Source organism: Mauremys reevesii, unplaced genomic scaffold, assembly GCF_016161935.1.
Source record: "Mauremys reevesii isolate NIE-2019 unplaced genomic scaffold, ASM1616193v1 Contig104, whole genome shotgun sequence".
Lineage (NCBI taxonomy): Eukaryota > Metazoa > Chordata > Testudines > Geoemydidae > Mauremys > Mauremys reevesii.
Window position 1 is genome coordinate 173,901 of NW_024100721.1, and position 9,681 is coordinate 183,581.

General features: G+C 56.4%; 1 non-coding gene across 1 annotated transcript; it reads left to right on the forward strand.

Moving 5' to 3' along the window:
- Positions 1-2,055: 2,055 nt before the first annotated feature.
- On the forward strand, positions 2,056-2,128 carry TRNAK-UUU. Its single transcript has one exon. It is a non-coding gene; the product is annotated as a tRNA-Lys (tRNA).
- Positions 2,129-9,681: the final 7,553 nt, after the last annotated feature.

Here is a 9,681-nt window from a genome sequence, read left to right on the forward strand (position 1 = left end):
ATGTTCATTCCTGCTAGCTACACAGGGCTTTGATGTATCTGCTTTCAGTCCTCCAGCTCTGCCGGGACAAGTAACATTTCAGGCTGTCACTGAACTGAAGAGGGGAGATCATTTTTGACAGGTTACGCCTCCTCTTAAAAGTGTTTGTCTGGCTGGCAGCCCTGGTTCCCAAGTCTCTCCTGAGGGAAGAAAGTTTCTGTGCAAAATAGTAAAAGTTTTAACAGAGAGGAGGGAAAGGCGAAGGCCACATGATGGGGCCAGTATGTACCACAACATGGTTCTTTTATGTGGGATGGCTCTGAACACTGACTGATCTCCACTCCCTTGTGATTGAAGAGATGTTTAGTTTTGCACTTGGGAACCTATAAGGCTGAAGCAATTTTATAGATGGTGACACTACGACTGAAGGGTTATTTAATGTTGTAAAAATTGTTAAAAACACTTAGCTTCAACTGGAACTGCCTGTTATTAAAGGCTGGTTTCCCCACGTCAGTTCCATAAGCTCTGCTAGAAACACCCTGGCTTCTCTCCTGCCTCGGTGGGAACTGGAGGGAATCGTCCCCTGCTGCCCTTGGCTCCAGGCTGGTTTTTCTGGGGAGGGGACATGGAATTGATTTGTTTGCTGTTGAGAAGGGAGCCAGGCCAGTTCTCAGGGAACGAGAACTCCCAGCATCTTCCCAGCCCAGCCCAGGCTGCTGCCCTGTCCCAGCCTCTGTTCCCCTGGGGGCCCTGCGTGTGTGACTCTAGAGCAGGCCGGGAGCAGCAGCTGAGGCAGAGGACGGCCTGGGCCGGGCAGATGCTAGGAGCAGAGCACCAGAGGCCTCTACTGGCTCCCTCCCCAGCAGCAAACAATCAGTCCCCACCCGCACCCCGGGACAGCAGCCTGGCGCCAAGGGCAGTGCCCAGAGGGGGGTTCTCTTTTTCCTCTTCCTGGGGTGAGCAGGGACCTGGGGGTGTTTCTAGCAGGGCAGTTGCAACTGAATTGGGGAACCAGCTTTTAATAACAGGCAGCTCAAGTTCAGACTAATTTTGTTACAATTTTCTTTATAATGGAAAATAATTCAAAAGTAAACGGGCAGGAATGATTGGAACTTTTTTCTCCCGGGCATAGAAAGAAACGGCTTTTTGGCTTTTCATGATACGGGAGTCAGGTTCGTTCACTGTCCAGAAGCAACGTGCTCAGAAGCCTGTTGTGTTTCATTTCTTAGGTTCTGCTGCCATCGTGTGACCATTTGCTTCCCCTCCTTTCTGTCCAAAGCACAGAGCCCAGTTCCTCCAGGGAGAGAAGGACATCTTTCTTCTTTCCTTCCTCAACAGCCTCCTTCCCTGGGGAGCCCTTTGTTGGGGTCCGGGTGGGGAACAGCCGTTTCTGAGGATTAATTTCACACCATATTTGGTGTTGATATATAGATTTTACAGCCAGATTAGATCATTAGATACCTCTGCTCTGACCTGATTCAGAACAGAATCCAGGGAATTTTATCCAGTGACTCCTACACCCAGCCCAAGATCTTCTGGCTGAACAAGGAGGGTTCATTCAGAAAGTCATCGTGTTTGGATGTAAAGGTGGGAAATGATGGGGAAATTGGCCCCTCTTTCAAGTTTAAATGTTGTAACTTCTACATCTAGACCGGGGTGGCCAACCTGAGCCTGAGAAGGAGCCAAAATTTCCCAATGTAACTACCAAACGTGCACCTCTGTATGCAACTGCTGAGTCAGTTGTGAACCTTCCCATCATTATCATTATCCCTTCGAAATGATGATGGTGATGGACACTTGGCTCGATATCCCAGTGTGCCCTGGACGTCTACAGGTTGCATTAGCCAATCCAACCATTTGGCACTTGCAGATGGGCACCTCTGTATTGTGCCTGAGTCTTGTACAGCTATGAGAGGCTGGTAGATGCTGATATTTTCCCCTCTTTTTAACCAGCACTAATACCAGGCCAGGCCAGGGCTGGGAAGAGAGAGAGAGCAGCAGGTTTCCCCAATTGTTTCCTGCTTGATTTTTCTTGACTAGCTTCACCTCTGCACCAACTTGCACTTTCCTATGTGAGCCTGACTAGCTCAGTTGGCAGAGCATCAGACTTTTAATCTGAGGGTCCAGGGTTCAAGTCCCTGGTCAGGTGATAAACTTCTCACTATGATTGTAAAAATCTGACTTTCTGGAGTCTTCTTTGGTGTTACTCTTTCTCTTCAGGATTTTGCCTTTCCTAAGAAGGGCCTTTGTGTGGGGGGGATTGAAGGAACAACTCCTTGACATCCCCTCTGTCCTTGCAGCCTGGAGGAATAAAGGCCTCTGGGCATAGAGCATGTTCCTTCCCTGCACACACACACACACAAATACACACACACAGAATATCCCTAAGGAATTAGAATCACCCGCTGCCTTCCCCTGTCCTGCTGGATCCCCAAATGAAGATGTTCTTCAACCCAAACCCATGTCCCCTCTTTTCCCAGTGCCCCTCAGCCCCAACCCTCAGTCCCTCCTATGCTCACTGCTCCTCACTCCCAACCCGAGCCTGCTCCTCTTCACCCTTCTCCTCTGTCCCAACCCACAGCCCCCTCCTATTCCCAGTGCCCCTCAATCCCAACCCACAGCCCCCTCCTATTCCCAGTGCCCCTCAATCCCCACTCACAGCCCCCTCCTATTCCCAGTGCCCCTCAATCCCAACACACAGGCCCCCCCTCCTCATGCTGCTCCTCAATCCCAACCCACGGCTCCCTCCTTCCCTCCAGCAGCAGGTGCTTCAGACCCCCCTCAGGAAGATTTTCTTGCAAGGTTTCATGTATGAGTCTGCATGTGGATTTCACAGTATGTTGGAAATAGGTTGGGTTGTTTGCCGAAATGATCACTGGTGGCTGGTGTTGGATTCCCAGTCTCCATGTTATAGGGGCAGGAGAAACAAAGGGTTGTTATCCTTGATGTGTGAATCAAGGACTCAACCCTGGGTGTAAACTAAATGAGCTGCCCACAGATTCTGGAAGCCACAATGAGCATTTGGTGCGAGAGCTCAGACCTTTCCCTGTCCCAGAGGGAGGGGGTCACCTGCAAGGGGCTTGGACCACTGACCTATCAGCTCTTAACTCCCAAACTTTCAGTAACTCTATTATCAGTGCCTGTGAGTGTAATTTAAACCATAAGAAAAACCACACTGGGCTAGACCAAAGGTCCACCTAGCTCTGTATTTTATCTTCTGACAGTAGCTAATACCAGGTGCTCTAAAAGCATCTCAACAAGGCACCACTGGGAGTTGAACCCAGGATCTCCTGTTTACAAAACAGGTACTTTAACCAGCTAAACCAGGGTGCCTGCCTGTGATTAAGGTACAGTGTCTGCTCACACCTGACTCCCTGCATCCCCACCTGGGCCCCACAAAGCAGAGGAGCAGGTGAGGTTTTCCTTGCAAGCTGTGTGTGTGTGAATCTTTGGCCAGGTCTGCACTACAAAGTTATTTCAGCAGAATTATTTTGCTCAGGTGTGTGAAAAACACACAACGCTCCCTCGGTCAGCAGCTCGGGGCTGGTGCACACACTGCAATGCCACGTCTGGTGACAAAACTGCCCTGTTTTGGTGACAAAACAAAACCACTTCGATGAGAGGCCTAGAGCTTTGTGCAGCAAACTTAAAGTGACAGAGTGTCAGTGTAGACGCTGCTGTTCATTATATCACCATAACTGGCCTCCTCCAGTATCCCACAATGCCCTCTGTGAACTCGCTTGCCCTGCATTCCTGCTACAGAGCCATGGGGCCCTCCCCTTACGTAGCTCCAGGAAGTTCTGACAGCTGAGCCTGCTGCTCTGCTCCGGCAGCCAGGAGCAAATCACTGCCGTGGATGCTGCTCTCTCCCGCCCTGTGAACACAGAGCAGGGTGGCGGGAACTTCCTTACATGGGGGAGCACCGGCATCCGAACTGTGACACCCCCAGGACACCCCTTCCCTAGAGGAGGCTCTTATCCTCCAAACAGGGACGTCTGTTTTCTAGTAAAATCACTAAAAGGGAAGGAGAAAACTCGAAAGAGATTCCTCCTGTCGCTCACGTGCCTGAACCCGAATACTCTCTCAGTCCTCAAAGAGAGACCTGGAGAAGGAGACTTGCTGAAGCAAAGCCACAGGGTCTCTGAGGTTTCCCTGGCCCCTCGCCCCTGTCCTGCCTGGCTGATGTCAGCATCTCTCTGTGAGGTCACCACCTCCCCACCACCTTTGACCAATAGTCTGAGGTCCTGCAAAAGGCCTTTGTGATGTCACTGCCTGTCACGGACTCACAGATCGTGCCCACTCTTGGCCCCGTGCGGTCCGTGGGGGGTGCCCCTTTCAGTGCGACAGCCCTTCCCGGGGGTCCACTCTCTCTCGGGGTCAGGCCCCTCCACCTCCTGGAGCCGCACCTCTCTGAGCCTTAGCACGTCTGTCTCTCGCCGTGGGCCCCTCAGGGAGTCCACGCGCTGGACCCCCTGGGCCTCCTCACCCCCCGAAGGGGTTGCTGCCCCCTGTTCTCTAGACCGGAGTGACTCTCAGCCAGCATAAAACAGGAGGGTTTATTGAGAGTTGAACACAGCGCAAGAAACTCTCAGGGCCTCAGGCCTGGCCTCCCTCAGCCCAGCACATCCCAGTCCCCCTGCAGCCAGGTGGGCTCTGCCTGCTTCCCCTCGCCAGCCCAGAGCCCCCCTGCTCCCCAGCTGGGCCTCTGATATCCCCGGCCCCAAGCCCCACCTCTGTCCATTGTCTTTTCTCCAGGTAAACAGGGTTGCCTGGGCCTCCTCTCCTCTCCGTCCCCCTCTGGCTGGAACAGGTTGGTCACGGGGTCCTCTCCCCGCAGCCCATTGTCCTCTCACTGGCCAGAACTGGCTGTGACTCCTGAGCTGGGTCTCCGGGTCACCAGGTCACCAGTCGCTGGGGTCTCCATCCTCCAGGCCATCAGCCAGGGTCCCAAGTCCCTCTCCGGTCCTCTGTAACAACAAACTCCCTCTCCCCTCACCTTGTTAAACCAGTAACACCCGGGGACACTGAGTCCCGCTCCCTGTGCATGTGAACCACTGGAAAACACAGAAAACCCTAAGAAAATCCCCCACTTCATCACAGAGCCCAGCACCTCTCCTCCTCTGGGCACCTAGAGCAGAGGCGGCTGGTGCTGATGGCTCCAAGGGAAGGCTTAAAAGCAACAGAGCAACTGAGGTCAGGGCCAGAGGAGGGCAGGACCATGCCTATGTGTGGCCTTCAGACAGGCACAAAAACACTCAGCCAGGCTGCTCCCTGCCATGCCAAACACTCGCTGAAGGCCACCCGCAGACCAGCATGCAGGGCGGCTGCTGATGCTCAGTGGCCATTATCAAAGACGGTAGGAAAGCAGGGCCAGCCCCCCTGGTGGCGCCTCTTACTGTTCCCACTCTCCATGCTCACTTTGGCAGTGGGGCAGGAGATTTTACCCCAAGAGGCTTTTCCCCAGCTGGTGAGAAGCAGAGAAACACCCAGGCTCCGAAGACGCTATGTAGCAAGTACCCTCCAGCACAGGGACAGGCGCACACTTGGAAGAGGGAAACTGCTCCACACGCTAGCCTGGGCAGCCGCCCATTTTCTTTGGCAAGTGAGGAAGGGCAAAGGTGAGACTGGAAGCACCTGGGGCTCATGCCCCAGCCTTTGTGACACCCAACCCCCAACTCCTTCCTGGGGCTCTAGCTGAAGCCAGAGCATTGGCCTGAGCGGCCAAGAAGAGGTTCCAGCCCTGAAGTGAGCAGGACGTTCAGCGCAAAGGTAAAACTGAACAAGCACAACCACGAAGGGACTCAAACCCTCAATCGCCTGATCCGAAGTCAGACGCCTTATCCATTAGGACACGTGGTCACACAGAAAAAGGCCCTCCAGGCACTTCTTTGGGAAAGGCCGACACTGACGCAGCCGACAAAGTGGGGATTCACCCACGAAAGCTCATGCTCCAATACGTCTGTTAGTCTGTGAGGTGCCACACGACTCTTTGCTGCTTTTGCAGACACTGTGTTTCTCGGGTCAGCTACTGAGAGGGGCCGAGACTCTCTGGGCACAAGAAGTCGAGTTCCCAGTGAGACGTGAGACTTAATTCTCTGGAGCCAGGTGCAGGGTTTTGGCAGGGAGGCTCAGGCATGGGGGATTGGGGTGCAGCGGACGGACCGGCTGTCTAGGTGGGGAGATTTAGTCTCACTGAGGAGGAGGAGGGGGAATCCTGCTGACAGGCAGTGGCCAGGGCCGGTGCAACCACTAGGCAAACTAGTCGGCCACCCAGGGTGCCCAGTGGTTGGGGGCACCATAAAGCGCACTCAGGGGCGGGGAATGGAGGTGAGCTGGGGCAGGGGCTGGGAGGTGCGGGGGGAGGGCTGCCCGCAGCAAGTAACGGGGTGGGGTGTGTGTGCAGGTGAACCGCTCCCTGTCCCAGCTCACCTCTGCTCCGTCTTCTCCCCTGAGCACGCCGCCCCCGCTCTGATTCTCCTCCCCTCCCAGGCTTGCTGCGCTATACAGCTGATTGGCACGGGACGCGGGCCGTGCTGCAGCCAGTGAGGGTCGGGCGGGACCCGGGACGGGGAGGCCGGGCAGGGCCGCGGGGGCGGAATGCGGCCAGGAGGGTCGGGCGGGACCCGGGGCGGGTGGCTGGGCAGGGTCGCGGCCGGGAACGCTGGGGAGACGCGCCAGGGAGGCCGTGAGGGTCGGGCGGGACCCGGGCCGGGGCCGGGCAGGGTCGCGGCCGGGAACGCGGGGACGCGGCTAGGAGGGTCGGGCGGGACCTGGGGACGGTAGGTGGGGCACGGCAGGGCCGGGGTGCGGCCGGAGCTGGGTGGCCGGGAGGGGTTTGGGGAGTTGGGGACACGGGCCGGGCAGGGTTGCGGCCAGGAGGCGGGACGGGCCGCGGCCAGGACCGCCGGGCACACGCCCCTAGTTTCCTACCTTAGGTCGTCTTCCTGGGCCGGGAAGCCTGCCTGCTTCTCAGCCCTCCCAGGCTTCCCGCGAACAGCTGATTCGCGGGAAGCTGTGGGGGAGGAGAAGCAAGGAGGAGCTTCATGGCAGGAGGTGGAGGCAGAATTCGCAACGGTTCACGCGAACCGTTTGCTAAATTAGACGCCGGACAGAGAACGTTAGCATCCGGTTCTCTGTCCGGTGTCTAATTTTAGCAAACGGTTCGCGCGAACCGTTGTGAACCGTCTGCAGCTCACCCCTGTCCACTCCCCTGGCTCCCAGCCACACCGCCAGCTAGTGCTGTGGGGCGGTTCCCCCCTCCAAGTTTGGGAGCCAGGGGAGCGGAGCAGGCTGGTGCCCCAGGCCTCCATGGGGGGAAGCGGAAGGGGGCTGGTCCCAGGCCATCGTGAGACATGGGGGACTGGCTACTTCCTGCAGGAAGTGGAGTGACCCAGCCCCAGCCTGCTCTGCTCCCCTGGCTCCCAGGCTTGTGTTGGTGTTGGCTGGATTTGTGCAGGTGTTTGTGTACATTAGCAATTGTGTGTGTGTGGCTGGATTCATGCATGTGTTTGTGTATGTTTGCAATTGTGTGTGTGTGCATGCTCTGCTGCCCTCTGCCAGCGCGACAACCATTTCTCCATATGTCACAGCCCCCATACCGTCGACCCTGATGGTGATTTCCCCATGTTACAAGGGCTGGCTGGCCTGACCTGTCTCCCCTCTGCAGAGTGTGGTGGGGCTGCAGCTCACTCCCTGTGGGGCAGGAGTGCCAAGGTGCAGGGCACTGGGCTTCAATGCACCTGGAGAGCAGCTCAGGTGAGGCTGGGCAGGGCCTGTGGTGTCTGTTCTGCGTTGCCTGGTGCTGGGCCATTGCACAATCCCCAGCCACGCCGCACAGCGCACCCCGAGAGGGAGTGGGGGGCCAAGCAGATAATCCAGCAGGAGGGGATCATTCTCATTGGTAGCCGTCCAGTGGCAGTGAGTTCCACAGGCCTTGGCACATGCTGTGTGGGGCAGGAGGTCTTTGTATTTGGAGCAGTGGGAGTGAACTGTGTGCGGTTGTGTCTCTGAGCACGATTGTGAATATTATGGTGTGTGTGTGTGATTGTGAGTGTGGCTGGGGGTGTGATTGTTTCTCTCTTTGGGGGTTGGGCTCGCATGTCCCTCTGGGTGTGTTGTGTGTGTGTTCTTGGGATTGTGTGAGTCCCTTTGTGAGAGTGTGTGTGTGTGTGTCACTTGCTGCAGGATACAAAATCCTGCAAAGCCATCTCCTACTGGTTAGCCCAGTGTTGGGGACTTTAACCCTGACAGCGAAATTCGTTGTCTGTTCAGCTAGAGAGACAGTCAACACCAGCAAGGTCCGTTCAAAAGCCTTTTATTGACAAGTGCACGCATCAACAAAAGGCCGCTCGTCTCCAGTGAGAACCAGGCCCTTTTTACAGCTTAGCATTAGCCTATATAGACAGTTTTATTACGTCATACATCACTCACTTGAGCAAAACCCACCCCCCTTTGTTTAACAACTTAAAACTAGACACTTTTAATATACACACATGCCTAGACTTTATGTCTACAACTTTAGATTATTAATTATATCTTAACAACACCCAAAAGTTAGAAATACAGGGGAGTTTTTAAACAAACCTATAACTCAACCAAAAGTTAGAATCTGAACCGTGGGATGCTAGAGTTCCTTATCAGCTCTTCAAACACTGTCCTTAGCACAGCTAATGGCATGCCAGCAATGCAATCCCTGGTTTATCTCAGGCTTGTCTCACGTTTTCCAGGGCTCTGTTAAACAATGCTGCTTTTCAATACTTTTCCACTCTGGGATTACCAAAAACCTTTGCTAGCCTGATTTCAGTCAGGTTAGCATAACTGTTTTGTCTGCTATATTTTCATTCAGGCCTAACACCAGCAACACACTGATACAGTGTCAAAGATGCACACACACACACACACACCAGGGCTCAGCCCCACCAGCAGGGGGCAGGAGGGACACACACGTCTCTCCTGGGCCAGCGTGGACAATTTCCCATCACGACCCGGCACAGCGCTGGTGCCCCCACACGGGGGTGGGCAGCGACCGGGGGGCGGGGGGACTCGGGGAAGGAGCAGGACTCATTCAGGGTGGGGGTGACGCTGTCCCTGCAGCGGGTGTTTAGAGCCGGGCTCCCCCGGGGCAGGGGGCGGGGCCGGGGGCAGCGGGAGTCGGGGGGTGACACGCGGCCGGTGCCTGGGCCCGGCGGACCCACCCAGACCCGCTCACACCCAGCCGGGGTTACAAGGGGCGCTGGGAACATCCCGCGGGCGGACACGGGGATCCAGCCCCCGCCCAGAGCCGGACCCGGCCCGGCCCGCCGGGAGGCGTTTCGACGGCGGGAACGCCCCCGCGCTCCCGCCCCGCTGCTTTGTGCCGGGGAAGGGGCGGCGGCGCAGCACGTTCCTGCGCTGGGCAGCGCCACACCCTGCGGGGCGGGGCCGGGCTCTCTGGGGCGGGGCGGGGATGAGGAGTTGCTTTGGGGGAGGTGTCAGGTTGACCCAGGGACCCGCCCTCACCTGGGCGGGAGAGGACGGAGGCGCCCCAGGGCAGGCTGGGAGTTGTAGTTCCTGGCTCGTCTCAGAGCGGAAGTGACGGGCAGTTGCTCAGACAACGCCCCCTCCCGGTGCACTCTGGGAAGCGTATTTCTCTCTCTCTCTCTCTCTCTCTCTCTCTCTCTCACACACGCGGCCTCTATTGGAGGAGGGGCCGTAACACGCCAC